Raw genomic sequence first — 27425 nt, 5'->3', positions numbered from 1 at the left:
GGTGTTGACTTTGACAGATGTGGACATTTGTCAGACAGAGACAGTTTAATAAAAACACTATCAAATTTGTTAAATTATGGGAATGTAGGATCCAGTGTTTTGGGAGTTTTACCCATTCTAGCTCAGGATATCTCCATTTCTGTTGCTTTGATTTTGGCTCTCATGCCAAACTTTATGGTAATATTGAATTGCTTTTTCAGATTAGACAAAGAGCACAGTCATGGAATAGACTGGGGAAAGACTGCCAGCACAAGGTAGAGTTGACTGTTGGTAGGAGGCGGGATGCAAACTGCAGTCTCCAATATCAAAGTCACATGCTTTGTATGCCCAACACACCCCAACCTCTAACCTCAGACATGTTGCAGCAGTACGCACTCAGGAAAATGTTAACATAGGCTGTTTTAAAACCATTGAAAAGTGGTCAGGGGAGTCTGTTTCACGAATATAGCTCTGTGTGTTCATGTGTTACTCTTCATGCCACACCTTGGTTCCATATTACAATTCTCAGAATAATACTGCAGTCCACACACTGGTGGTGTCTTGAAGCACGTTGTCAATGCAACTAGTGTGTGTAAGTGCTTTCTTTGACAGAAGGCTCAGAGAGCAGAGTGTCCTTTATTTCTGTCTAAATCAAGTTTCTTGACATTCAAAAAGTTTAGGCACTAGTTTGCTTCCAAAGTCTTTCGTATATAAATCTACTTTCAAGCGCCTGTAATGGCTAGTATCCACCCAGCTGTGGTTTCCTTGAGCATGACATTGGATCCATACTGACTCCTGACCTCCCTGTGCAGGGAGGGCAACAGAAAAGATAATTTCCCCTTGGGGAGTTAATTAGGTATCACATTATTACCATTATTTATCACCTAGGTGCTCATTATCCTGGCTTTGTGCGGGCAAACCCTAACCAACCCGCTACTCCACAAAAGTCAAACTAGAGCCTGAGAATTAATAGGTAGCTTTTGCCTCAGGCAGTTGCACAGACACATAAACACATGCAACAAGATCGCACACAGTTACATTTGTAAAATCCCATTATGTGCACACAAAGCACTGTTTACTGTACAAGCAGACCTGCACACAGAAAATTCCCACATGCACATGAATACAGGCTACTATACTAGGCTCCTGCACAGCCATACACACAAGCTTGCCATACACAATTAGTCCCCTCGCACATAATCATCCCCAAAACCCTCTCTCTCTCTCACACACACACAAACTCTCTCTCTCTCTCTCTCTCTCACACACACACACACACACACACACACACACACACACACACACACACACACAAACACACACAAGTCTGCCAAACACACATTGTCTCACACACAAATATTTCTAAAGTAGCTCAGCCTTTGCCCAGCCTGTGCCATCTCACTTACAGCCCTCTTGTAATGCACTAATGTAAAGGAGAAGTCCCAGTGTGTGGGTGTGTGTGTGTGTGTGTGTGTGTGCAGCGGGGCAGGGCAGGCCCAGGGCCAGCCAGACAGACAGGCTGGGCCAGTATATATTTACCCTGACTGAGGGGAGTGGAAGTGAGGGATTAGTTTCAACAACAGGCTGGCTGCTCTCTGAGACACACTGCTGAAGGAAAGGGGACATAATACATCCAGGACCAGACGGGACTGGGCTGGGCTGGACGGGTGGAGAGGAAGACAAGGTAGTCACTGTGTGTGTGTGTGTGGGCTTACTAAGTGATCTGTATATATGAATGTTGTGTGTTTTTTGTTTCTGTGGGATGATAGTGAGTGTAAAAGTGTGCCGTTGTCTTGTGTGTGGTCCTGTCTGTGAATGCAGAATATGATACAAAACCTGATTCAGGACCGCTTTCATGGGCCAAAGAGAAATACAAATCGGGCTCCATTCTCTACAAACAAACATCCTTGTAACCAACTTTTTTTTTTCTGGCAGACATTTTGATTTATTAAAGCAGGAAATGCACAAGTGGAGATAATAAGAATGGTGGCAGAGCAGCAATCTAAGATGTTATCAGTCACATTACTTTGACAAGTCTTCTGTGAAAAAGAGCAGAATGGGAGCACAGGCCTACTTATGGCTGTCACCATTCTGAGAGTCTGCTGGCAGCGATACGCGACATGCTATGAGATTACCTTATAGACTAATTCAGGGAAAAGTTTCAGGAGTGCATTTATCTTCCTGGCTAACAAAGTGCACAGGCTAATGGTTAGCCTGTATGGATGTCACCATTTTGAAAGTTACCAAACCTGAAGCCGACGTTGCTGAGGAAATACCTAAAACCATCTCGGTTATGGAGTGTGGTGGCTGCTGATACACGCTGTGGTAAGTATACCTCATAGACTAAATGTAGGGATAAGAAAAGTTGTATAAGTGCATTGATCTTCTAATGGTTAGCCTATGCACTTAGTTAGCAAAGTATGAGGTAGTTGCTGTCAGTTAATTAGCTGGCCAGCACATGCAATAGTCAAAGTGCATTCTGATGATAATTTGTGTTCTGAGTTATTTTTTCCCCAGGCTACAGTCTTTCCCTTAACTAATATGAAGTTAGCATTTATTCAAACTGCTCATTTTACTTCAATGAGGAAGAAAATTTGATCCACTTATTATTTTAATGTCTCTCCACTTATGTCCACTGCTTTCTCCAAATGGATGGAACTTAATCAGTGGACCTGATTTTGAATTGTAATACTTGAAACCTTTTAACAGATGATTCCATCAAAGTTGGGTGGCTTGTGGAAAGTTCATTTATACACTGGGTCCAGATGAATGATGAACTCCACTTCAAAAAGCTACTTTCTTTAATTCCTTTAAATATGCGTATCCTAATAGAAAGACTTGCCTGTAATGTTGAGAAGATTATGATATATTGTTTTAACTTGCTTTGTGTTTCTGTGAATTAATGAAATGACTGAAAAACTGACTTTTTTAAAAATTCACTTATTCTTATTTTTGTTTTTATAAACTTCCTCTTCTCGTTTGTCATTGGTTTTAGATATATTCTGTCTTGCTAATTAGGTTACACAAGCTTATCCTTAGCCTGTGCACTTAGCTAGAGTTTAAATATTACCACAAGTTATCCCAACAGAACACAAAACGGTTGCAAGTTTTAGCTTACGTTTTTGGAAAGTCATTTGTCTGTGTGCGTATGTGTTGGGAACTAGACACTGAGTGACACTGAAGAAAACAGGTTACTATACAAAAGCCATTAAGAAAAGTGAAGGAAAGAAGAGACAGTAAAGAGCAGAAAAGGAATAGAGCAGAAAGGCAAAGCCCCTGAAATCTGCCCTTCGGCCCCTCGTATGCCTGTCCTGTACACAAATGGAGGTCCTGAGGGAGGAACCAGAACAGTGGAAAGGGCCAATTGGCCTCTGCGACCCTGTAAGTGAGAGATGGATAATGTGGGGGCCAAAGGGCCTCTGGGCCTCGCTGGTGTACTGTTCCTCTTACAATATGAAAGCACAACACACACACACACACGCATACATATAGTCACATAACACGTGCACTCACAGGTGTGTGCACACAGGCGTGAAGGCACATGTACACATACAGTATCATATGCACAGTCATACACAAGCACATAATATATGTTGGCGGGTGTGTACCCCCCCCCCCCCAGACACACACACTGCCACACTCCTCACTGTAAATGGGTTGAGACAGTGTTTGTTAGTGTTTCTGATGAGGAAACTGAAAAATAGGGACCCCCCTTCTTCTTTGTTTTACAGACTGTTCCAGAAAGGAGTTCGGCTGGTGTTCCGTTTCTCCTCGTTAGCAAAGAATGCGTGGGGGGGGGGGCAGTCGGCGAAGAATGCCAGGCGACTGAGCTTTTCCCTTTTCACTTTTAGACCTGGAACCGTGTTTGTTGATATTAGGCGAGAGTTGTTGGGAGCGTTTTGCTCGGGGCAGCTCCAATTTATTATAAGCTGCTTGGGACTTGACAAATTAGAACGAGTCCAAGTTTTTTGGAGCGGGCAGGACGCCATTTTGCTGCTGGTCTTTCTGCAGTGTCATGATTTCCACATCCTGGAACCGTCTGCTGCCCCTCTACCCAAACAATCACCTCAGCGTATCTCCAACAAGGAGCCTGGGCCCAGAAACCTGTTAATGGTTGATTCCCACAAGAAAATATAAGCGTACAAAAGGTTCTAATGAGCTTGGTGACACCGTATTCACTCATGTGGTATAATGAAAGGAGGCACATTACGGACAAAAACAGGCATTTTGAAGATTTGGAGGCTCCAAAGTTGAACAGGTTTGTGATAATTTCCTCCCACCTATAAAATCATCAACAGCCCCACCTATTAAGCCAAGCTATTACTTAAGGTCATTTGTTGTTCGGTTTAATCATCAGGGCAGGGAGGCTTACTAATAGAGTACGTACATAATAAGTTAATCGTTTCTCTTTATAACTGCCAGGAGTGTGGACGTTCAAGTGGAAATGTTATGCAAACAGAAAGTTATCCCAACACACTCAATAATCATACTTAAAATAGCATCACACATTGTAATGGAATTTAAATTGAGTTTTGGTCTGTAAGTAATGATGCAAAGAATTCAGCAACAAAATTAAATTACTTCCTACAAGACAGCAGCAGCGAGCGATACAGCCCAATCAGACAACATGCAGGCTGAGACTACAGCCTGCACACATCTGTCATCAAAAATCAGGTGAAATTATTCATTCTGATCACACTAATTTCTCCATCAAACATTTTTTTTAAAACTTTCAGAGCGTGCTGCATTTTTTTTCAGTTCCACACTAATTAAGTCTAAAATAAGTCTTTTGCTGAATAATTAAATAGATTTTTTCCCCTTGTGTCTTCTTTTATACCTTATCTCATAGCTCATGTGGTTTTATCTCACTTTTGGATGCTTAAATCTGCTGTTTTTAAAAATCTACCAAGTCTCTGAATTTTAGGGCCTTTAATTTAATAAACAGGAGGTATGTTTACAGTTTTATAGCACATTTTGAAGTATGAAAATGTGATTTGCATTCGTATTGTTATTATTATTATTTGTTATCAGTCTGGTGAGAGCAATATGCTTTACACTTACAGTAGTCTTTTGTAACAGTTCTTTCATTAGGAACTGTTACTGTACAGAAGTAACTCTTTTTATTAAACAAGTTGGTGTGCAATGATGAGAAAAATGGCAGGAGGAAGTAAATAAAACAGTAGAGGGAGAATGGAAATGTCGGTTAGCATGTTAGCAGCTACATCCAGGGGCGTATACAGACTTTTTTGACTGGGGTGGCACAAGTGGGGCACTGACTTACGCAGGGGTAGCATGTATGTGTCTCAGCTTTCCAGTACTTCCCAATTTATGCAATTCCAATACTGTTTATGAACCCCAGTTTGCAGAAATATTCCAATACACAGAGTGAAAATAACACATTTATACCACATGTAAAATATTCCAATGGTTGTTGCCTAGAACTGCATGGGATTAGTATAAAGTGGACGTGTCTGCAAATGGGAGACTTCTGGGTATCTATGGAACATTAATTCAGATATCTTGAGGTCAAAGGTCAAGGGAGCATTATTCAGCCCCCTTCCCGACATGCTAGCATGACATGGGACTGACATCAGTATCTTCACTCTAGCTTAAAAATGGAGCCCACTACAGTCTCTGACAGACAATGCAGGTGGAAGAGGGAAGGATAAAGTGGCCAATCAGATTTCAGAGGTGGCCACCCCCTCCTCTGGACACTCCCCTGGCTTTATCACCCACCACAGTCACCATGCTTCTAGAACCAAATATTTCTCAAACATAAGCAGCCATAATGAGTCTCAGTGAAAACAGTTGAATATCACAAATACAAAACTATACACTGCTTTACTGACAAGATGTGTTTGTTTTTTCTCATTTGGCAGAACTGAGCCTTTAACACAGGCCACAGTTGCATCACTTACACTAAAAGGCAGACAGGGCATTGACATTGCTGTTGCTCCTGTTGTTGGCCAATAATATAATGACACAAAATGCTACATGGGGCAACTTTAACAAGCAGCCCTGAGTGCCAGCGGCAGCACATGATCAAATGGCAGAGTCAGTTCATTCAGTGGCCAAAGGTTCAGGACCACTCGAGGGAATCTGGATCAAACAACACAACTTTTTTTGGTATAGCAGGCAGTTACGACCTCGAGTGGACGAGTTGTTTTGACATGATGCGTCTGACATTTGTTGATCATCTGCAGGCAAACAACCTAACCATACACAACTTATATAACCATGACCAAATTCCACTGGGAAAGACATTATGAGCTTCAAGTTGTATCTTTATTTTTTTCTATGCCTGACCTAAAAAACAGATTTTGAAAGTCCTTTAACACAGCAAATCAGTGTTCTGTGATAGGCTCTTCACAGAGAAGCTTCACTTATTTATTCCTCTTGAGTCTTGATAACACTTCTGAGATGTTTCACTGCTTAAAAATCTTGCAAACTGCATCTTTAATTAGAAAAAAATATGTATTTTTAGGTCTGATTTTATCATTAGGTTTTAATGTATTCCATGCATCATTTGGTGCAATTTATTTAAATACCTCATTTTATTTTCAGTAATTGGAAATCAGTATTGATTACGTCTCTTTTTGGTTAGTTAATTATTTAAATCTGCTAATCAAAATATTGCAAAATTAAAGGCACAGTGAGTAGGAATTGTCGGTTGCGGTTTGAAAACACAGGATTCAAAGTAGGCTCCTCCTCCACAGGTCAGCGATACCATATTCGTAGGGTCCTCTTGGATGGGGGTTTAAAATTTGGCTCCTGGTCACTTCGTTTTATATAGTCTAGCTGGGGACTATACACCCATTGCAAAATGAGAAAAGTCAGGGGGGTAGGGTCTCTGCAGATACCGCTACACACTTCTAGTGGGTGATGAGTGACATTGTTATTTAGGAAAAACATACTTATTCAGCCTTTAAGCTTATAGTGATTGAAATTGATCCAAAATATAAAAATACACTGATCACATTGACTTAACCAAAGCAAAAATTCTGCACAGTAACAGTTCCTAATGAAAGAACTGTTACAAAAGACTACTGTAAGTGTAAAGCATATTGCTCTCACCAGACTGATAACAAATAATAATAATAACAATACGAATGCAAATCACATTTTCATACTTCAAAATGTGCTATAAAACTGTAAACATACCTCCTGTTTATTAAATTAAAGGCCCTAAAATTCAGAGACTTGGTAGATTTTTAAAACAGCAGATTTAAGCATCCAAAAGTGAGATAAAACCACATGAGCTATGAGATAAGGTATAAAAGAAGGGGAAAAAATCTATTTAATTATTCAGCAAAAGACTTATTTTAGACTTAATTAGTGTGGAACTGAAAATAAATGCAGCACGCTCTGAAAGTTTTAAAAACAATGTTTGATGGAGAAATTAGTGTGATCAGAATGAATAATTTCACCTGATTTTTGATGACAGATGTGTGCAGGCTGTAGTCTCAGCCTGCATGTTGTCTGATTGGGCTGTATCGCTCGCTGCTGCTGTCTTGTAGGAAGTAAGGAGAAAGCTTGCTAATCAAGCAGTCAGTTAGCAGATGCATTAGCTCATTAGCTTACAGTCGCTAACAGGACAATAGGTTCACACACTTTCTTGAAAAGACATTTTTGTACCATCAACTCTTTCTTATAACCATCTGCAAACCATTCCTCTTTTGTGGAGCAGTTTTCACTCCATCAGAAGAGGTGAAATAAACACAGCTAATGAGCAATGACCTTTGAGGGGGAAAAGAGCTGCTTGCTATTGGTCAACAGCAAAAATGCATATCTTCATCAATGTTAAACTTGATATAAAGAATTCATGGATTTACTTTGCCTCTGCCATCAAATCCACCCGTTTGAATTTCATCATTTTAAATGCTGGTGTGCCCAGGTCTTCACAGGGACACTGTTTCTGTAAAGACACACTGTTACTGAATTTGTTAAAATGTGACTTTTATTGAGCCTCTGTGTGGGCGTTTCTGGTGGAATGTGAGAGCCGTTGCTGCTACACGCTGTCCTATTCTGTGCTGTATGTTTTACATAATATAACAGAGGGAGAGATGAAAGGATAAGAGAATAAAGGTTGATATTCACATATGCACATTCAAGCTTTCCCCTTTGATTATCCACATTATTATTGTTCCTTTTGTGTAACATCATCACATCCATATTACTTTGCACAATGGGAAAACTTTTGAGCAAAGTCTGGTAAAGTCTGCACCCCAAGCGGGCTCTCTGGGAGGCCGCAGAAAGAACACTCGAGGCCCCCTGTGGACTAGAAGAATGGTGGATTTGGACAGCCCTCAACACTTGCGGACTCTCCGGGAACATGCCCATCGAGTCTGAAGGTGTGGGGAAGTCTGGACATTTGGATCCAGCCTTTCTGACCATCCATCCAAATGCTGTGATGGCAAACGATCAGAAAGTTGAAACTGGTCATGTGACCTCAGCATTCCTTGAGTTAAATCATGTGCAGACTTAAAAGCTGGCTGTTAGGCTGTTGGAGTTCAACTGATATTATACTGCAGAGAATACAATTTATTTGATTTTATATTTTTGAAGTCTAAAATACAGACCAAATAAACAGACAAATCAAAAGAAACACCAGTATGAGGATTTTTAAACAAAAATTAATTCAGGTAGACTTTAAACGAGGGCATGGGATGATATGCTTATCTCCTGATTCGATATGATCAAGATACTTTGGCTGCCCTTTCGATGTGTATTGTGATTTGATATTATGATTTATTGCATCTTCTGCTAGCTTTTAAACACTATTTTATATATACACACACTACTACTCTTACTCATATTTCCAAAAACAATGCACATCACGTTATTCAGTCTTCAGCAACATTATTGCAATACGGCATTTAAAAGTGGTAAATAAAATGCTTTTCGAAGTAAACTGCTACATTTAGCTAGTGCAACAAGAATAATAAATAAAATAGACAATATAAATATATATACAAAATATAAGCCCCTAAATATGAGCACATGTTGTTTTATGTTAAGCATGTGAAGTACAATGGATGTTAAGATAATATTACCGCAAATGTGTCATCATAAAGCTGACAGACTAAGACCTTATCATTCATTTTATATCAGACAGCATACATCGATTTGGGGTTACATAACGGTGCAGGTGAATGTTTCCAATTATGGACTGTGGTAAATATACAGTACACCAGTATCCAGTATGACAGTGGTTATCTGCAGTCCCAGCAGGCCATTCATCAGTCCGTCAGCAGGCTAATCGTTCTGTCTAATCGCTCTCCAAGTCGTCCGTGTGGCTCTTGTTATGTTCTATCGTGGAATGTGATGTCTGGAGAAAGATTCCCTCATCGCTGAGATTAGACATATGGGAATGTGTGTGTAAACAGGACTTTGGTGCGTACCACATGATTAGAAAATGGTTTCCTCCTGCACCAACAGTAATCTCCTGCTGCCAACACCGACCACTGGGGCGATGCAAGATTGTTTGGGACATTGCATACTATCAAAACATTATGTCATTTTCACATATACAAGCATACGCACATACATATGGTTCATATGCTGCTATACTGTGCAGCTTGCATATCTGTTTCCTGTGCAGTTCCCTTCATCTTTCACACATCAATCCCTGCTTCAGATCTCCACATCTTCACTCCAGGCTCAGCTATTTCAACAAATCATTTTATCCTGGCAAATTCTTCACACATTCTCACACCATCTACAAGCCGGTGGTGATAAATATTTCTCTCCTTTGTGTTGCCGATTCTCAGAAATTCCCCTCTTGCAGTCACACTTGGAACACAGTAGCTACAATAACAGCACAGCATAATTAAAATGCCCCAGGTAATTTAAGAGTCTGGTGTAGGTTTAATACCTTGACAGCTGATGTGCTGACGCTCTGCATTTGCATAGGCATCAGTCAGAGTTGCACCGGGTTGTTTGTGAACTCACACGCTCATGGGAGAGTTGCACTATGCATGAAGGTATGCCTCTAACCTCATGATCACACAGAGTTAATGCTAGTTGGCAGATGACTGAGGATGGGAGAGAGGCCGTAAAAACTCTGGGAACTACAAGACAATAGCTGTGGTTGACATATACATTATTCATATACATTATTTTTCTCTTTATTAGATAGGACAGCTGAAGACACTCTACCCGGTGAGCTATCTGGGTACACCTAATAATATTGTTTTATATTTATATTATATTATTTTTTAAAATAATAATGACTTTATTTATCACTTTTGGGAAATTCATCTTTTTCATTCTAATTAGTATGGTTTTACACACACACACCTACACACACACACACACACACACACACACACACACACACACACACACACACACACACACACACACACACACACACACACACACACACACACACAAAGGGCTGAGTACACACAGAAACGTATTATAGCACAGTGCCCTGACCAGTGCCTTGCTGAAGGGCACCACGGCAGTGCCCCAGAGGTGAACTGCTACCTCTCCAGTTACCAGTCCACCTCTGGTCAACTGGTCCATGCCAGACCGGGCACCCTTTGGTCCATGATCCACTTCCCGGTGGACTGGGTAGTGCAGAGAGCAGTTGCTGTACTTATAACCATACAGTAAAGCCTCTGGTTACAGTGCCAGTTGTTTTTAACTTCTTACCTCTTAAAAAAAAACACTTTTTGTGTGAATACTGTGAGCTGGAAGAAACACACAATTACCCTTAAAGTGTAATTTTATTTTCATAACCAGCTGCTATACCTAATGTGAGTACAAAAAATGGTTGCGTCTATAATCAGGGACAATTCAGTCCATATGAAGTATTATATTCCCTTAAGGCAGCTGCTTTGAATTAAAATGCAAACCTGCGATGTCATCCATATTTAAAATGTAGAGCTAAGCTTATGAAAAACTAATTTATGACATTTAACAGCACATAAGCGTTCTGTAGGTATTCAGAATGACAAAACAGTCAATAGATTGTTCTACACAGGTACTTACAGTACTTGTTACCTGCCAACGTATGCTGTTGCCAAAAGCTTCAATAAGTTAAAGTTATTTGTGCTAGCACAATCTTTACACAAAGACAGAAAAAGCAGAAAATAAGTTAGAACATATACAGGCAGACAGCGTGTCTACACACACAGTACGAGATATTTATGTAAGCATTATCTAGCTGATAAATTAAATCAAAACATACTTTTGTGCCAAAAGACAAGTCTCTCTGCAGGTAGAAACAATGTGCAGCCCACAAATTACCAAAGTAACTGCTGATATCTTGGAACATGAAGACACTGCTACGATGAAGTCTGACAGAGGGAGAAATGATCAGACAGGCTGTAAACAAGCCAACAGTTTATCCAGATTAACTAGAGGTGGAATGAGAAGAGAGCACAATATAAAACAAGGCACAGTACAGGTCAAAGTTAAACCAGAAACAGTCAGACGTGCTGTTCTCTTCTGTTTTCACTTTGTAATAAATATGTGTTCATTGCACCGTCAGGCTTCAACCAGTCAGGGTTGTCACCGTGACTCAGCAATTAACTTGAGTCTGTTTTCATAATCAACAGAATCAGTAAATGGAGCAGCAAAACTGTGAGATACAGTTAGATAAACCATCATCTGCCAGTTTAACAGTACCACTGTGTGATACATTTCATATTTACGCCATCATGCATGAAAGATGGATGTGTAATAAGGGAGTGCTCTACATATCCAGTATTCAAACAATGGCTTAAGGCAAATCAGAACTATGATCACTTTTAACTACACATGTTGCACTACGTATTCTGTCTTTATCTATATTGTATGTTTGCATCTTTATATTGTAACTTATAATGTTTCTGTATTAATTACCTGCCTAGGGAGTACAGATGTAAATTGACATTTTTGCTACACTCCAGCATGTTTACATCTTTCAGTTTTATACTAATGATAATCAACATGCTCTGTCCATATCAAATAAACAAATAAAGTTAAAGTAAAATAAAGGTCCTAAAACAGTGGGACAAATGTTAAAGACTGTCCACAGTTCCAGACTCAGTTAAACTGACCACTTTCTATCCTCATGCATATACATATATATGTATATTTATATAGTATAATATACTATAAACTCGTCTGTCACACACGGAGGACAGAAACCATGTCGTCCTTGCTGTCGCGCCGCCTTCCTGCCCTCCTGCTTTGGCTCGTCGTCACACCTCATTCATCCCTGATCCCTGAGGGGGTCAAGGTGTGACCCCGGGCCATGCTTCAAATTGTGAGGTCAAAGGTCGGCCTTTCAGCCATCGCTAAGAGGTTGGTGATGTATTGTTGTCATCAAAGCGAGGCTCCAAAAGGCATGACAAGTTAAAAAAACTCAACTCGGAGCCCGCTGGAATCTCAAGTGATTAAATGTGTGTGTGTTAAAGGGACAAGAGTTTTCCTTTTCTGTTGGTATGGCGGTTGCCATGGAAACTTATAGGGACGTAAGGTTGATTTTGTGGATGTGCCGTGCCCATAACTAATGGCATGCCGCAAGCGTTATTCCCCAATATAGACACAGCCAGGAATAATAACGCCGGCTTTTCTTAAATGAAATCACAGGAAAAAAGAATACCCCTGGGGCTATATAGTATGTGCATGTTCTCAAGAATATTACTGCTGGATTTTCATGTAGTCCACCTCTCACAACACACACAGTCTTCCAACACACACGCACATATGTACTTTTATCTTCAACACTATTCTCTCTAAACCCCGGCATGGAAACTTAATTAATCTGATAATGTTAATTCCCTGCTTGGTATGGAGGATGAGGACTAAACGCTGCTCTTCCTCCATTGCCAAACGTGTTCAGTGACGTGCTCTATCTCCTCTCCCGCATTCTCTTAAATGTTTTTCTATGGAAGGACGCAGTGACTCACACAAAGCACAGTTAAAGGCTTATCATGATTGATTGATAAAGAGACAGACGGAGCAGAGAGCCTGACAATCATTTCCATTAATTAAAAATCTGAAATGCATGATTGCTCTCCTCTCTAGCAGCCGCAGCAGCAGCCTTACTGTTATTTCTGGGATGGTACGAGCCAGAACAACCCCCTGCCCCCCACACCCCACCTCCCACCTCCCACCTCCTCCTCCCCTGCGTCCAACTCCCAAACCCCCCTGTCGTGGAAGAAGTGCTCAGAACTCATTTATTCCAGAGGAAGTATCAGTACAACTATATAAAAAGTAATAAATTAATGCATTCAAAATACTACCTCAGTAAAAGTAGATTATATATTATCAACTAAAATGTACTCTCCCTGTGACTGCATTATATGGAATTAATGAACAAAAATACGGCTCTATTCATGGTGGTGATACGATACAATATGACACAATACCATACCATACAACGGGGTCACAAGCCGAAGCACTGGTTTGACCTTTAACCATTTTTCTTCGTTCTTACAGTTAGCAGTCCCCTCCTAAACTAAGCTTATATAAGCTAAACAGGCTTATATCAGTGCTGGCTGTTGGAATGTAGAGCTATTGAATATTTTTAAACAAAAAATATCTCTTACAGCAACTTTAAAGTTGCATAAAATGGAAATATGTAAAGTAAGAGTGCCTCAAATTGTATACTAATGTAAATGTACCTACTGCTACCATTTCCCAACACTGCAAACAGCTTCCTCCCCCAATCTGTGCCCTCCTTACATCGCCTCCACAGCTTTGAAGTTCTAAAAATTGGCCTCAGTTACAGGAAAGGCCTTTTTTGGGATGCCCAATTTCCCCCTCCACATTTTCTGTGGTATAAAATGCTTCAGGTTAAGTTCAGGCAAGGTTCCTTGCTTCAGGTGAGGTTTGGCCTACACTTCATTCTTCTCCACTCTCTCTTCTTCTCCTCTCATCTCTTCTCCCACCCCTTGCCAGTCTGCCAGTGGAAAGGAGGGACGGAGAGATGAAAGAGGTCAAGCTTCATTGTTTACATGTGGGCACTGGACTCGAGCTGACGTGTGCATCCATCTTCAGTTAGCTTCTGAAAGCAGAGCGGCCCTGGATCGTCTCCCGGCCCTGCAGCTTCCAGACAGCAGGCGCATGCTCGAGAAGTACAAAGGTGAGGCATCAGTGTTGCCTGAAGGCCTGCAGCAAAGCAAACCTGGCGAAAGAAAAGAGTTGAAATGTTGAGGACAATAATGGTATTGAAGGCGTTGCTGCTTTATTAGTCTGGATCGTGGCATGAAATATGAGAGAGAGAAGAAATATGACAAATCAAATTCAAAGCTGCAGGAAATGAGAGTACATGCTATGTGAGATACACCAGAACCCCCCTTTCTTTAACCATCATGCACATCGTACTGCCATGGAATGTCCTTCTAATTTCTTTGGCACCTGAATCTTTGAGAAACCTTTTAAGAGGGAAATTGGAACCGTACTGAAGTGGTCTTGGCAACGTGTAGTCAGATTTTTGTTAGTTACGTTGTGTTTTTCTTGTGAGATGTGGGCTATTATCTGAAACCTATCCTACCCTCATGAATTCACAGCTGAGGATGTTTAAATCCGACATGTGGCCATGCGCGAACACGTACACGCTCAGACCTGAGTGAAACAGTAGCTGCAAATGATTCAAGTGTTTGTTTTTAACCTGTTTGAAATACCAGACGGGTGGAGTTAACAGCAGCAGCAGCAGCATTCAGATGATGTCAGGTATGTTGTCAGTCACAGGGAAGGACTGTAGAGCGGCTTTGAAATGTTTTTGTGGTGATTGACAGAGGTTCTGGCAGAGAGATGTACTCATCTGGTATACAAAAAAACACCCAGATGTTTTATTTTGGTGCTAATTATAACAGCTGTGACATTGTTTATTTGTTTGTTTCAGATGCTGATGTCTTATTTTGGGATTTAAGTCTTCATTTGGCTCATTTATCTGACATACGCCAACTTACATTCATCCACCCGCCCTCTCCATCTGCAGTCTGTCATTCCACTGCACAGTTCACCTCACATGAACTCTGATGTGACAGCGTACTGACAGCTAATCAAAACAGCATTAGCTACTTTGCAAAAAATTATATTTCATAACAATACTTTTGGTCTGACCTGTATTGCTTTTCCCCCTGGGCTCTTTCTAACGTACAGTTTCAGTTATAACTATCTTAATGTATTTGCAGTAGCAGCACATATTACACACTACTAATAGGCTCTACTGTGTTATTATTGGAAACTTAAAAAGTGTTTTTTTCTTCTTAATATATGACCCGAGAAGACCCTATATGTAGTGTCTCTGTGATGTATTTTTCATCATATTCACATCATCCCATCATTCATGAAAGTGGCTCGTCAAGATATTTGTAAAGTAGATAAGATGTAAATTAATTTTGCAATTAACTTTTTTCTCAGACATAAGTGAATAAATAAGTATTGCACCACACCAAATTATTCCTCTAGCCCATACTGATCTACAGTGTGTGCTCTTGTAAAGGTGTATCTTCTCTTTTTTATTGCTTATGAAGTGGAATTCATAAGCAATAAAATGTGCCATTGCTCAACTCAGCACACTGTGGGGTTTTAGATCAAGTTCTGATTCAACAAGTTACTTTGGGGATTGCTTGTGGCTGCTACTGTGGATGTGAAACAGTTTGTTTTGTCCATTTTGGGTAACTGTAGAAACATGGCGATTCAACATGGCAGCCTGCATGGAAGAGGACCCACTTACTCTGTAGATACAATAAATAAATAAATAAATAAATAGCTCAAGAATTAAATCATCTTTGGGAAAAATGTATTTCACCTGTACTTTCATTTTAATTTGGGTTATGTCCCATCCGCTAAGTGCCACAAATAGACTCCTTGAGAAACAGTCAGTGCTGTAGTACCTTGACTTGGACTTGAATCTCTTTGGACTTGACAAAGGTGATCTTGAGTACAGCACTGGAAATGAAGTTGAAAACAAACAAACCCTTGTTTGAATCCAACATTAGAAAGGTTAGGGTTAGGGTTTCTGAAGTTAACAGACCATCAGACAAGCAGTTCTAACGGAATATATTGGCAAGTTCGAGTCTGAGCTGTCAAACAAAAGACAATTCTCCACTCCGCCAACACAGTCGTTGTGTAGGATGTAGGCTAATTGAACATACAGCTAACAAATGACCACGGGGTGCCAATTAAGTGCTTAAAATTCCCTTCATGTGTACACACCTATAGTGTTTACTTTCTGAATATGTGAATCACTGTCCCACAAGTAGAGCAAGATGTTTGAAAAGGTTCTTGTCAGGGTTGAGCAGCACTTGCAAAACTACAATGGAAACTATTAAACCACTGTAGACTATTTCCTGCAGAAAACCCCTGTCCCTTTGTTCACTGCATTTTTCGTTCCTCATTTTAAAGCACAGCATCCATTACCAGTTTCAGTTCAACTGTCTTCAATGATGAAAATGTCTTCTGCATTACAAAGTAATTTTGCGGTTCAAGAACACATTGTGTTCTCACAATTAAAGGTAATGTTTGTCAAGCTAGGCTAATTTTTAAGTTATAGACCCTCCACTGCATTTACATCTCTGACCCTGTGTTGAACTACACTTAATTGCCACGCCAGTGTGGCAGAGTGTTTGTATGAAAGTTAAATGAGAGATAATGAGGATAAAGTAGGGCTATGGAAATGCACTTGTTTCTTCAGGGGCATAATGTTTATTTACAGATTCATCTTGTGAGTCAGAAGAAAAATAAAACCCATGTACTTGGAAATGATCTGTGTAGCCGGCTGCTGTTAACGTGGCTCCTTGATATTTCCAAACAGCCCGTTGTTTGCATGGGAAAGTGTGGATTACTTTTATGTTTTTACTTGTTCAATTTAGACAAAGACAGGAAGGCTGCGCTTTCACAGTGAAGTCATGAGAAAGAAAAAGGGAAGAAGAAAATGCCCCTGAGGTTAGCGCCGGGATTCTTATGGCTTCAATCATGCACACCATAATTGGTTCAAACTGAGGAGCAATCATTTTACACTTTCAGTCGAATGTGTCTTTGAACATTAAGGCGTGTGCTGACGTGAGTGCATTCTTGTCTTTCTGTTTGCTCTGCGGAAAGTCCCCTGGCTCAAAATAACACAATTCTTTAACACAGTGTCATTAAGCATGTCTGATACAGGATAAGGACTCCTCCTGGCACAGGTGAGTCCATGTCCCTGCCAATCTTACATAGCAACAGCCACACAATAGTCAAGATACTGCTTGGCAATGCTACAGCCCCCCCCAGTCCTAATCCCTGCACATAAAAATGCAAACATATCACAAGCTTTTTTCTCTTTTTTTTCATCTTTTATTTCTTCCTCCATTCATGGTCATAAGCGTGGCATCAAAATCAGCAGCGAGGCTATCCGGCTTACTGGTCGGTTGGCTGGCCGGTCTTGCCTTCGCTACGTGACAGCTCCTCTCTTTCCACTCCAGCGTCACTGAATGTTATCTGCACAGCTGTGTTAGCCTACGCCCCCCGTCCCATCCTCCATGCGTGACGTTTGTGTACCTCTCAAGACTATGAAAAGCCGGGGGAACAATAGCATCGTGTGTCCCATTCCCTGTTATCTGTCCTTCACTCGTTTATTGAAAAGGCTTGCCTCATTTTCTATTAATTACACGAAAACAATGATTTTAGCCAGAGATGGGCTCCCCCGGCGATTCTGAAGCCACTTAAACCGTTCTTTAATCTCGGTTATGAGGAGGGAACAATGAGGCTGTTGTGTTGCAGCAGAGGAGAGAAAAAAAAAAACAGCATTTAAATGACACTGAGATTATATGCGAGCAGTCTTGCATTGACTCGTACTAAAATCTAAAATCTTGAGTAAACGCACTATGAGTCTGTGTTATGATAAAAGCAATAATACATTGTGTGAATGGATCAGTGGATGCTGTGTATGTCTGTGTGTGTCTGTGTGTGTGTATGCTTGAGCGTGCAAGTGTTCATGATGAGTGAATGTGCAGTTGCATTGAAACTACCTTATTATCCTGAACAAGGGTGTTAAGCATTGTCCTTAATCCTTGTAACAGGAACTTTGCCTTTCAACAATTTAGTTCCCCCTCTTTGGCCTTTCTTTACACCCAAGGCCAGGACTAGGATCAAGACCAGCAGGCTTTCGGCAGGCCATAAAAGCCCAGAATTCACACTTTTGACTCTTTGATTTGAAGTGGTAGGTTGTAAACAGCAGCAGGTTCCTCTCAACGCAGAACAAGTTTTTAATCTGTGATGATCTGAGGAGGCGAAAAGCTGCACTTCTTCATACCGCACAGCCAAATAATCAGTGTTAATTTAAGTCATTGAGTGTTAAAATGAAAATGCTAGTGTTTGTGGCGGTTGACACCAATCAAAGTTAATTTAGTTTTGAACAGCTGCCAGCTATAACAGCTTTCTGAGCAGACAGACAAGTCTCCAATCAACACTTGTCAGCACCAAATTATCATAACTGAAAAGTGTGTGTTTATTAGCACCTTAAAAGTTACTGTTTTTGAGTCTGTCACTAAGATTCCTAAGGGTTTATTAATTCGTTAGATTTGATTCAACTTTCTCAACTTCTCAACCGGCCACAACCCTCCAGTCATTACAGACTAAACATTTTTCTGAACCACAGAACTTTAGCTTGAATTCCTGAAAGTTTCTAAAGACACTAAATATGTCGTCTAGAATATTTCCATTTGATGGAAACATGCAGCAACAAAATGAGCCTAACCCTAAGTTTGAATAGTTTACTCATTATCAACATCGTATAGCTTCAGTGAAGGGCTGGAACAAGCAGATACAAAATATATACTGCCAGACAGCGTGCAGTTATAGGGCTTTAACGTAAAACTTATGGGTGCTTTAAGGGAAGCAGAAGGGGAAAACTGAATGTTCATTCAAATAATTTAATATTATGTATATTTCAAGTAATTGCAAAAAAGATATCTTGACTTTTATTCCAGAATCTGGCTAAAATGCTGGATCCTACATTTCCCATAATACAACACAAATACATCTTTTTGCTAGAGCCTCCCTGCATGATGAACCCTTCACAACGAGAGTGGAGGAGTAAAATAATTATGAATAAATAAATCTTTATAACTACTGTGTTGCTCTGTCCCAATGCCACCACACATTTTTGTGGCTGTTGACTCATTGCCACTTTACCAGTTGCGATGTTTGTGTTGTGACTAATCTACTTAAAGCTGTATAATGAAATTAGCCTTCAGTTGGGCTGCCCAGCCTTTATTTGCATACATCAAGCTGAGCGCTGACCAAAATACTCTGATCCAAGCGCAGGGAATGCAGTTATGTAATGGAAAATGTGTCATAAACTTCATCCTCCTAGTCTGCGGGATGATGTTAATTCGAGCGAGCTCTTAAAGCGCCTGATCTTCCCTGGAATGTACTTATTTTAATAAAAACGAAATATTATGACTCAGACTAAATGTCCAGTGTTTGACCGTATGAGCAATGCGTGGTGGGTAATACAGATCTTTGAAAATCATCAACTTCTCCCAAGCACGCCTCAGGTCCTAACCCCGTCAGTTTGACAACAGCAAACACTTTGAGTCATGTTTTTTCTCTCGTTCAGTATCACAGCTGTGTGTTCCCAAGCTTCCAGAAGCCCTGTAGTCCCCAAAACACCATAAACACACACTTTTACAAGGTGATTTGTGTTATGACTGTGGCTTTGCAGTCAGTAAAGTTCTCCTTATGAGTACAAAGAAAATGGCGGTGGGCCTGTGCACGGTGACATGTTTCCCCCCATCCAGTGACACACACACAGTCACACACCCACACTCCCCACCTGCTTGCACTTGGCATTCCTCTGCACTCCAGCTGGGGTTGAACAAATATATAAAAGCGCTCCGCGGCTTTGACACTGTTATCAAAAATTAGCTGGGCGGGGCCGACTTCAGTAGCTGCGGGGAGTCATGAAAGTAAAATGCCTCCCATTGAGGCCGAGGTAACGTCTTGGGAGATTAAAGTCAGAGTGTGTGCGAGTATACAGGGTGTACGTGTTTGTGTGAATTAGGGTGAGTAAGTCAGACAGCAGGGCTTGGCTCGTCTCGATCCCACTCGGTGGTTTGCTGGTGTTTAGTCTCGGAGGAAGAGGGAGGGAGAGAAACAGCCCCCCCCCCATTCTCTGTTTTGCTTTTTAAACAACTTGAGGCATGTCAAAAGCTTCAGGGGTGTGAAGACACTTGTTCTTTGTGTAATGAAAAGGGTGATGCAAATTTAATGGAGTAATGCTTTATCAGATGGGTAATAAAAATGGACACTGGTAAAATCAAATCGTTAAAAGAATTACCAGCCGTATACATCTTTTATCCTCCTTTTTTTATATTCTAGAAAAGGATGCAACCTTTGTAGCGGAACGCCAAAGTTGGCATTTTTTCCCCAATAATGTCAGTCAAGAAAATTACACCTTTAAAAAGGTTTTACAGGCTCTGCTGATTTATCTTTCCTCTCACTCACCACACACACACACACACACACACACACACACACACACACACACACACACACACACACAGTACCATAGACTTCATTGCTTTGTTTTTCCCACTGTTGGCAGCATTCACCCCTCTTCCTCCATATTTGAACAGGTCACTCCGCAGCCCTCATTTTCTCCCCCCCCCACTTCCTCTCGAAGTGTTTTAATGGACCCGTCTATCAGAAGACATCTAACAGGTAACAGCTCTCCAAGCACGCCGACCGTCATTATGATTTGACGAGTTACGGAGGTACTCTTCATTAACCTCAATTGAAGCCAATGATCACCCATCCCCTACCCCACTATGTGCATTTGGTTAATTAATTAGTCCTGCTGCAGCCTGATGTGTATACATGTGGGGGGCCTATTCATAGAAAATACATCTCTATAGATTTGGAACATATTAACTCACCTAATCTCCACAGGTATCAGAGCTATTTCCGGTGTGTTCCTGGTTAAACGTTCATGTATTAAACTGCCTGTCCTCCTTATTACCTGTCGCAGTCAGCCGTGACCCAGTAAAACTTTTCAGAGTAAAATATCCTAATTTTGTGCTTCAGTTTTTGACCGACTTTGGGATTTCCATCAGTGATATTTAGTACGGCCTAAAGGTTGTTTTGATGCTGATATTCAGCAGTGTTTAATCTTACATTTTTTATGATTGCAAAAATCAATACACTTTATTTATAGAGCTCTCATTTGAAGTTCAAGCTCAAGTTCGTATTGTGTCATTACATAAAAGCAGAAAAAGAAATATTCTGAAGTACAGAATAACAACATGCTGATGTTTAGCAGGTAACGTTTCCCATGTTCATCCTAGTTCAGCGTATTAGCATGCTAAGATTTGCATAAGCCAAAGTATTTGTTTAGCCTGAACGTCCTCCAAAGAAGAGGTACCAACCAGGTACATGACTGCAAAAGCTAAAAAGAATATTGTACTAAAAGACATGATGAAATAAAGGCATGTCTGTGAGCTTTAAAATAATTCATCTGTGAAATATTATCAAGATGATTAAAACAGGACTGATTCAAATGTTTGGCAAAATATATATAAATAAAAATCCTTGTTTCTCAAAGAAGTTTATTTGGGTTGGAGTGGATTCTTCTTTTAAACAACATTCAGTGGAAACTTTGACGCAGAACATGGACATAGCCAGGATTTTACATTTATGAAAAAGGTGTCACAGGTTTACCTCTGGCTGTCACCACTCTGACACTCTAGCCTGCAACTGTAGTTCCATGCACGTGAATGCTAAACCACAAAATTACAAAGAATCACATTACATAAGTAAAGTTACGTGGCAGTTTCAGTTTCCCTCTTGGCGTCTTTTAAATGTCAATCTCATTCCAGTTTCACGAAAAGAAGCTTCCATCCGCGTTCAGCAACTGCCATCTTCCTTTTAGGTGATTAACAGTATGATATTTAATTAAAGCTTTCACCAAACAGACATTCTCAGTCAAACAATGTGTACCTATCTGCCCAAGCTAAGTGACAGCATTAATTCAAACTGACAAACAGGAAGTGTGTCCAGACGGTGATGAAGCCTGTTGTTGTGACTGGAACCATCCTGTCGTTTGTCTACGGTTTGGTTTCTTCAGGGAAGATACGGAGTAAACACAGGTTGACAAACTGTCTCATGTGTCTCTCTTTCAGATCCTATCAGGGGACAGGAGCTGGGTGCGTGCTTCTGGCCCCGCCGCGCCTCCTCCAGGAGCCAGCCGCTGACTGATAGCTCACATGTGTTTTAGGTGTCACTTCATGTGCCTTCCAAACAAACAAGTCCCGTTGACATTGAGTGTTAACAAGTTGAAACCACAGACGCTAAATGTACTTTGCTTATTGCTGTGAATGGTAAAAGTCAACTTAAAGTCATCAGACTTTCCAGACTCAAGTAATGTCATTTCATAGCAACAGAGCACAAATCTATATTTAATTATCTTGTTGAATGTACAAATAAGTGCACAGATGGGAGGCATCGCTCCAGCATCTAACCACACATAGTAATGGGGCTGCAATCATTTCATTCCATTGTTGTTTTAATATTTCTGAGTTGTAAATAATTGACTATATGCTGAAAGGACCAAATGATCAAACTCTCTTTTAATGCATTTTATGGTAAAACACAATAGGTGGTTAACACACAATAATAAGTGTAAAAAAAAAAAAACCAAAACAGTGCGTTGACAGTGCTGTATGGCCCCCATAGAAAAAGCTCAGGGAAGTGTGTTCTGCTCTTTAACGGTGGTGGGGAAGTTAACTACACATGCATTTTCCAAACCAGTTAGTCTCCATCCAAGTCTTTGCTTGTAAAACCGAAAAATACAATCTGAAAACACGAAAACACAAACAAGTGGAAGTGTGGGATGGGCTAGAAGGCTTTAAGAGAACTGCTTCATGTAACAGTTCAGAGTGTGTAATGAGTAAAGAGAAATCATTAGCTGTTGTAATTAGACATGCAGGTGTGGTGGCGGTTTTTGGCCTCAACTCCCTTTGACCTATTTTTATCTCCTGTTATCTTTTCATCCTCATTCTTCTCTTTCATAAAAACACTCCATATGCTGCATGCGGCGGGTGTGTGTCCCTGATCCTTCTTTTAAAACTCCCCTCCAGGGTAAACCAACAGATTCCTATAGCTGCTATAGGAGCTGGAGGGTGACACAGCAGGCCACCGCACCCAGGGTATCGAGACACTTCCTAAATGTCTTAAGTTACAGTAACGTAAAAAAAGACACGAGGAACAGGTGGCGAGATAGAAACAAGGAAGAGAAAAACAAAATGGAAGGGTGGGGTTGCTTCTGTAGGTAACATATTTGGTTCTGTGTCCGGAGATAAACAAATAAGGAGGGTAAATAACAGAATATAATGACTAATTTTCATGAATTTCCAAAGCTAATTGAACCATATCTGTGTTTTTTATCAGTCTGTTTGCATTAGCCTCACCTTGCCTTTGTGTGCTTTCCTGTAAGAGCTGATAGCAGCACAGCTACTGTACATCACTGCGGCTACATGAGTGGTATCTGTTTTTTTTTACCGTACACACTTGAGTCAAAGTCAAACAGGAGTGTAACAAGTGATTACGATATTTATGATTAGAGGGCTGCTTCTTTTTGCAATCAAGCGACAGTCAAACTACAGCAGTATAACACGTGTGCCACAGCTAGACTTTAATGAAGTCATAAAATTTAAGCATTAACAAAGAATGCTGTCTGTGTGTGCGTTCACGCTCGTGTGTATATGTGAAGTGTCAAGAGGTACATGCCGGGGCTCGCAGACGAATGAATGATTAATCTGCACTGCTTTGTGGGTAATTTAGATGTCAAGCTCTCCTCTTCTGCTCTTTGCTAACTGAGTTGTGTGCGTGAAAAGACCTCCCTCCTCCCCTTTAATCTGGGCCGGTCAGGCGAGCAGCGTCGCCCTGCCGTATTTCAAAGTGTCTGCTCGGTGATTTATTGAGACTGATCAGGGAGCAACAAGAAGCAGAGCGACCTACAAAGCAGTTGTCTTTCCTACGCAAGTGCTGGAATAATACAGCAGAAACATTAGCTAATAAGAAAAAAATTAGATCTAATTAGAGGTTATTTTTATGTAGTTGCTTTTTCTTGTGTAATTATACTACATTGAATGCCATGAGGTCACACCGTTTCCAGCTTTGATTAAGCAGACAAAGGGGAAAAAATGCATGGAGGAAATGAAAAAAAACTGCTGGATAAGCATCTGTGTTTGAAACGCAGTACGATTCAAAACAGTGCTCAACAAAGTCCAGTGATTACTTGTTTTATTATAGGAATTATAATTAATGAATCACAGTAATTACTCACTTTGGTTTGACTTTTTTTCTACACAGACATCCTGGATTTCCAACCGAGGCGCATAAATCAAACTAAAATCAAGATCAGAGCTCAAACTTCTGATCGCCACGCAAACCGAACAGGGGGACTTCCCATCTGTCTGTCTGGTCTTTGTTGTGGAATGAATACTGTTTTCAATATCACTGGCTGCCATCAGCGGGTTAGCATTCATAGTTAAGAGACTGTTGCTCAGAGATAAACAGGCAGTGAGTAAGACACAGCCGACACTGCCCTCCAGATGCAGACATAACCATCATGCACCTGCAGGAGCGCGCCGTCAAAACCAAGTGGCAGGTAGACAATACACCTGTGTGAGGAATTGTGCGTCTTTACTTAAACATGCTGTCTCTGTGACGTGTGTGATGGGAAGACAGACTGTTATTGTGGCGGTGGTGATGGAAGGATTCACACGTACAGTTATCAGAATACTTTGAGGGTAATCCTAGTTTATATTAGCCTAACTGAAGCTAAGATAATAGTTTGTTGAGCTGAGAACTGTGTCATGAATCTATAAATAAAGATTTTATTTTTAGCTTATTTTTATGCTTTATTGCTTACTTAAACCAACATACATGGATCAACATTAGGATATATTATTGTCTATTCTTCTGTTTGACTCAGCTAACAGACCTTTTTCACAGCGTACATTTTAGGAGGGTAAACACAGGTCTTAGCAAACATATGAAGGCTCTGTTCCGTTTAGTGTAGCAGAGCCTTGCCAGGGAGCTGACATGCTCGATAGCAGCAGCCTGACTTTGTTTGACCAGAATGGAACTGAACCTTAATTAGTATCTCTGCTAACTGTGTTTACCCTACTATTTCATGTCAAAATGGCTGCTGTGAAAAAGTTATATTGCTCCCCTACTAACTCCACCCAGTTTGTCTGTCTGTTTGTTGTTTGTTGTTGGACAGGAAGAGCACAATGGGTTTATTAGTGTTTTTGAAAACAAGGTTGAACTGCTGAGTTTGTAGATCAGACAAAAAGAGCGAAACGAGCTAAAAGAGGCTAAAAGGCTCCGTAGAGCTGAGGGAAACTACAGTGTTTGGTGATCATTATCTGTGGGTTTGTTAGTATGAGCCACACCTTTCACCTCAGACATAATACTTGCCATCATTGCCATGTTCCTAAGAGATGAAATATGTAATGTTTTGATTAAATGTGCTGATCTTAAACTCATCTGTAAATTCCCACATAACCCGGCTCCCCAGGTGCCCGGTGACTTTGTGGCTCCACTCTGAGCTTTAGGCTGAGTAACACACGGGAACTGTGAGGTGCCCTTAAGTAAATTCTCATTTGGACAAAGAGCTTTTTCTATTCAGGAGATCAAAGTGTGGAAATCCTTAGCTACAGAACTCAAACTGTCTCTTGTCTATTGTGTATTATTGTGTTGTTGAGTTTTATGTATTTTAAAGCTCATCTAGGGACGGGCATTGCAAATTAGCATACTATGGTACAAATGTTGTAGTATGTCGCATTTGTTAATGATACATGCTTGTCCCTGTACAAAAAACAATTAACTAAAATAAATCGTATATATTAATATACTTAATTCTTAAAATGTATTGATTTGAATAGTTTTTAGAACCCTCAATTGGAATAGCCACCAAGTATTATACAATAAAAATCCATACTTAGAAAAAAAAGTCAGATTTCTTTTTTTATCAGAATCAGAAAAGAAGTTATTGATCCCTGGGGGGAAACTGGTTGCATGACAGTTGCTCAAGTTGCTAAACAAGACATTGTAAGAAATAGAAATAATAATAAGAACGTTAAAATATGTGGATTAAATTACAATATATAACAACAATATATACATAGAAAATAGAAGAGTGTGTAAAAATATGAGCATTATATTACAGTACATAACAATATATAGAAATAAGACATTTAATCATAATTTCATCATTATCGCTGAACCACTGTTTGGGAACCACCCATAGAAATATCCTATAATATATAAATACATTGCTAAAGCTAAACCATGTTGAAAATAAATAAAGATACTGGTTGATGGGCTTTATCAAACCAGTTTGTGCCTAACAAGTGTGGTTCTTTAGCTCCAAACACAATGTAACGTAACCACTGGATGTTTGTATGTGGGGCACGTGCACACATTTGTAGCTGAACCGCTTTGCAAACTGCAACTCACAGCCGACTGCAAACTAATGCAGGACAAATTGTTGCTATAACCCTGTTTGTGTCTGTGGAAGCTTGTACACATGCACAGCATAGGCCTTTGATGTTTTGATTTGCACACACAGACACACACACACCCACACAGACAGACACACACCATCAAATATCTATTTAAATGATTACCTGTTTTCCTCGGGGGCAGCCTGTTATCTGCGGTGCTGGGCCACAGCTCTGGCCTGAGCCGCGTGAGAGCAGGAAACGCTCGTCACCTCTCGCCCTGCCAGTCTCTATCTACCCTGGCTCAGAGCTGGTGTGAAAATATTTCACCTGAGAGAGAAAACAAGGTTATAAAAGAGCGGGCTGCAGGGCCACAGGATGGGCTAAGTTATTCTTCTGGCCTAGAAGAACAATACGGTTGTGGCCTCGCATGAAGAGGATCTGCTGCCAGGATTTAGGAGGAAAAAAACTTTGTGTGTGTGTGTGTGTGCGCGTGTGCATGTAGCATAGGATTAGCAGAAACTAGAGGGGAAGAGGACGAGGAGACGGGATAAGGGACAGTCAGAAAACATCAAGCAGCGATGACACAGACTGCCCCTGACAGCGCAGAGGGAACAGAATAATATCAGTTCTGCTGGGGAAGGAAGGAGAGAACGGAAAGGAGAGGAGTTATTTTATCTGTCAGATACGGACAGAAATGTCAAGCCATCAGGGGGGAGAATAAGAAAAAAGATGTAGAGGCAGGTTGAAGTTTGAGATAAGTGCCATGTTGGACCAATGTGTGAAGGGGAAAGGGCAGAAAGGAAAACGAAGGGATTTGAGAACAGAGGGGCAGACAGCGGCGGAGTGGAGTTTATTGGAAAGAAGGTCTAGACATCTGGAATCAAACAGCTGGAATTAAAAGTCATAGATCCACCTAACACTTTACTGTGCGTTGGTGTGAAAATTCCCAGCAATTTGGGGTGGGAACGCTGTGGTATGAGGAGCTCTGCATGCTGCTCGTTTGTCATA

At 40.6% G+C, this 27425-nt stretch overlaps 1 long non-coding RNA gene across 2 annotated transcripts; it reads left to right on the top strand.

The window, feature by feature from the left end:
* Window positions 1–1557: 1557 nt before the first annotated feature.
* On the top strand, window positions 1558–22146 carry LOC127365184 (uncharacterized). Of its 2 annotated transcripts, none has more exons than XR_007885150.1 (3): window positions 1558–1663; window positions 13879–14062; window positions 22086–22146. It is a non-coding gene; the product is annotated as an uncharacterized LOC127365184 (long non-coding RNA). The 2 variants fall into 2 exon arrangements; XR_007885149.1 differs by lacking the exon at window positions 22086–22146 and adding an exon at window positions 14825–15019.
* The last annotated feature ends 5279 nt before the right edge of the window (window positions 22147–27425 follow it).

Source organism: Dicentrarchus labrax, unplaced genomic scaffold (assembly GCF_905237075.1).
Source record: "Dicentrarchus labrax unplaced genomic scaffold, dlabrax2021, whole genome shotgun sequence".
NCBI classification, from domain to species: domain Eukaryota; kingdom Metazoa; phylum Chordata; class Actinopteri; family Moronidae; genus Dicentrarchus; species Dicentrarchus labrax.
The sequence above is the reverse complement of the archived record's forward strand: the minus strand, read 5'-3'. Positions and strand labels throughout refer to the sequence as shown.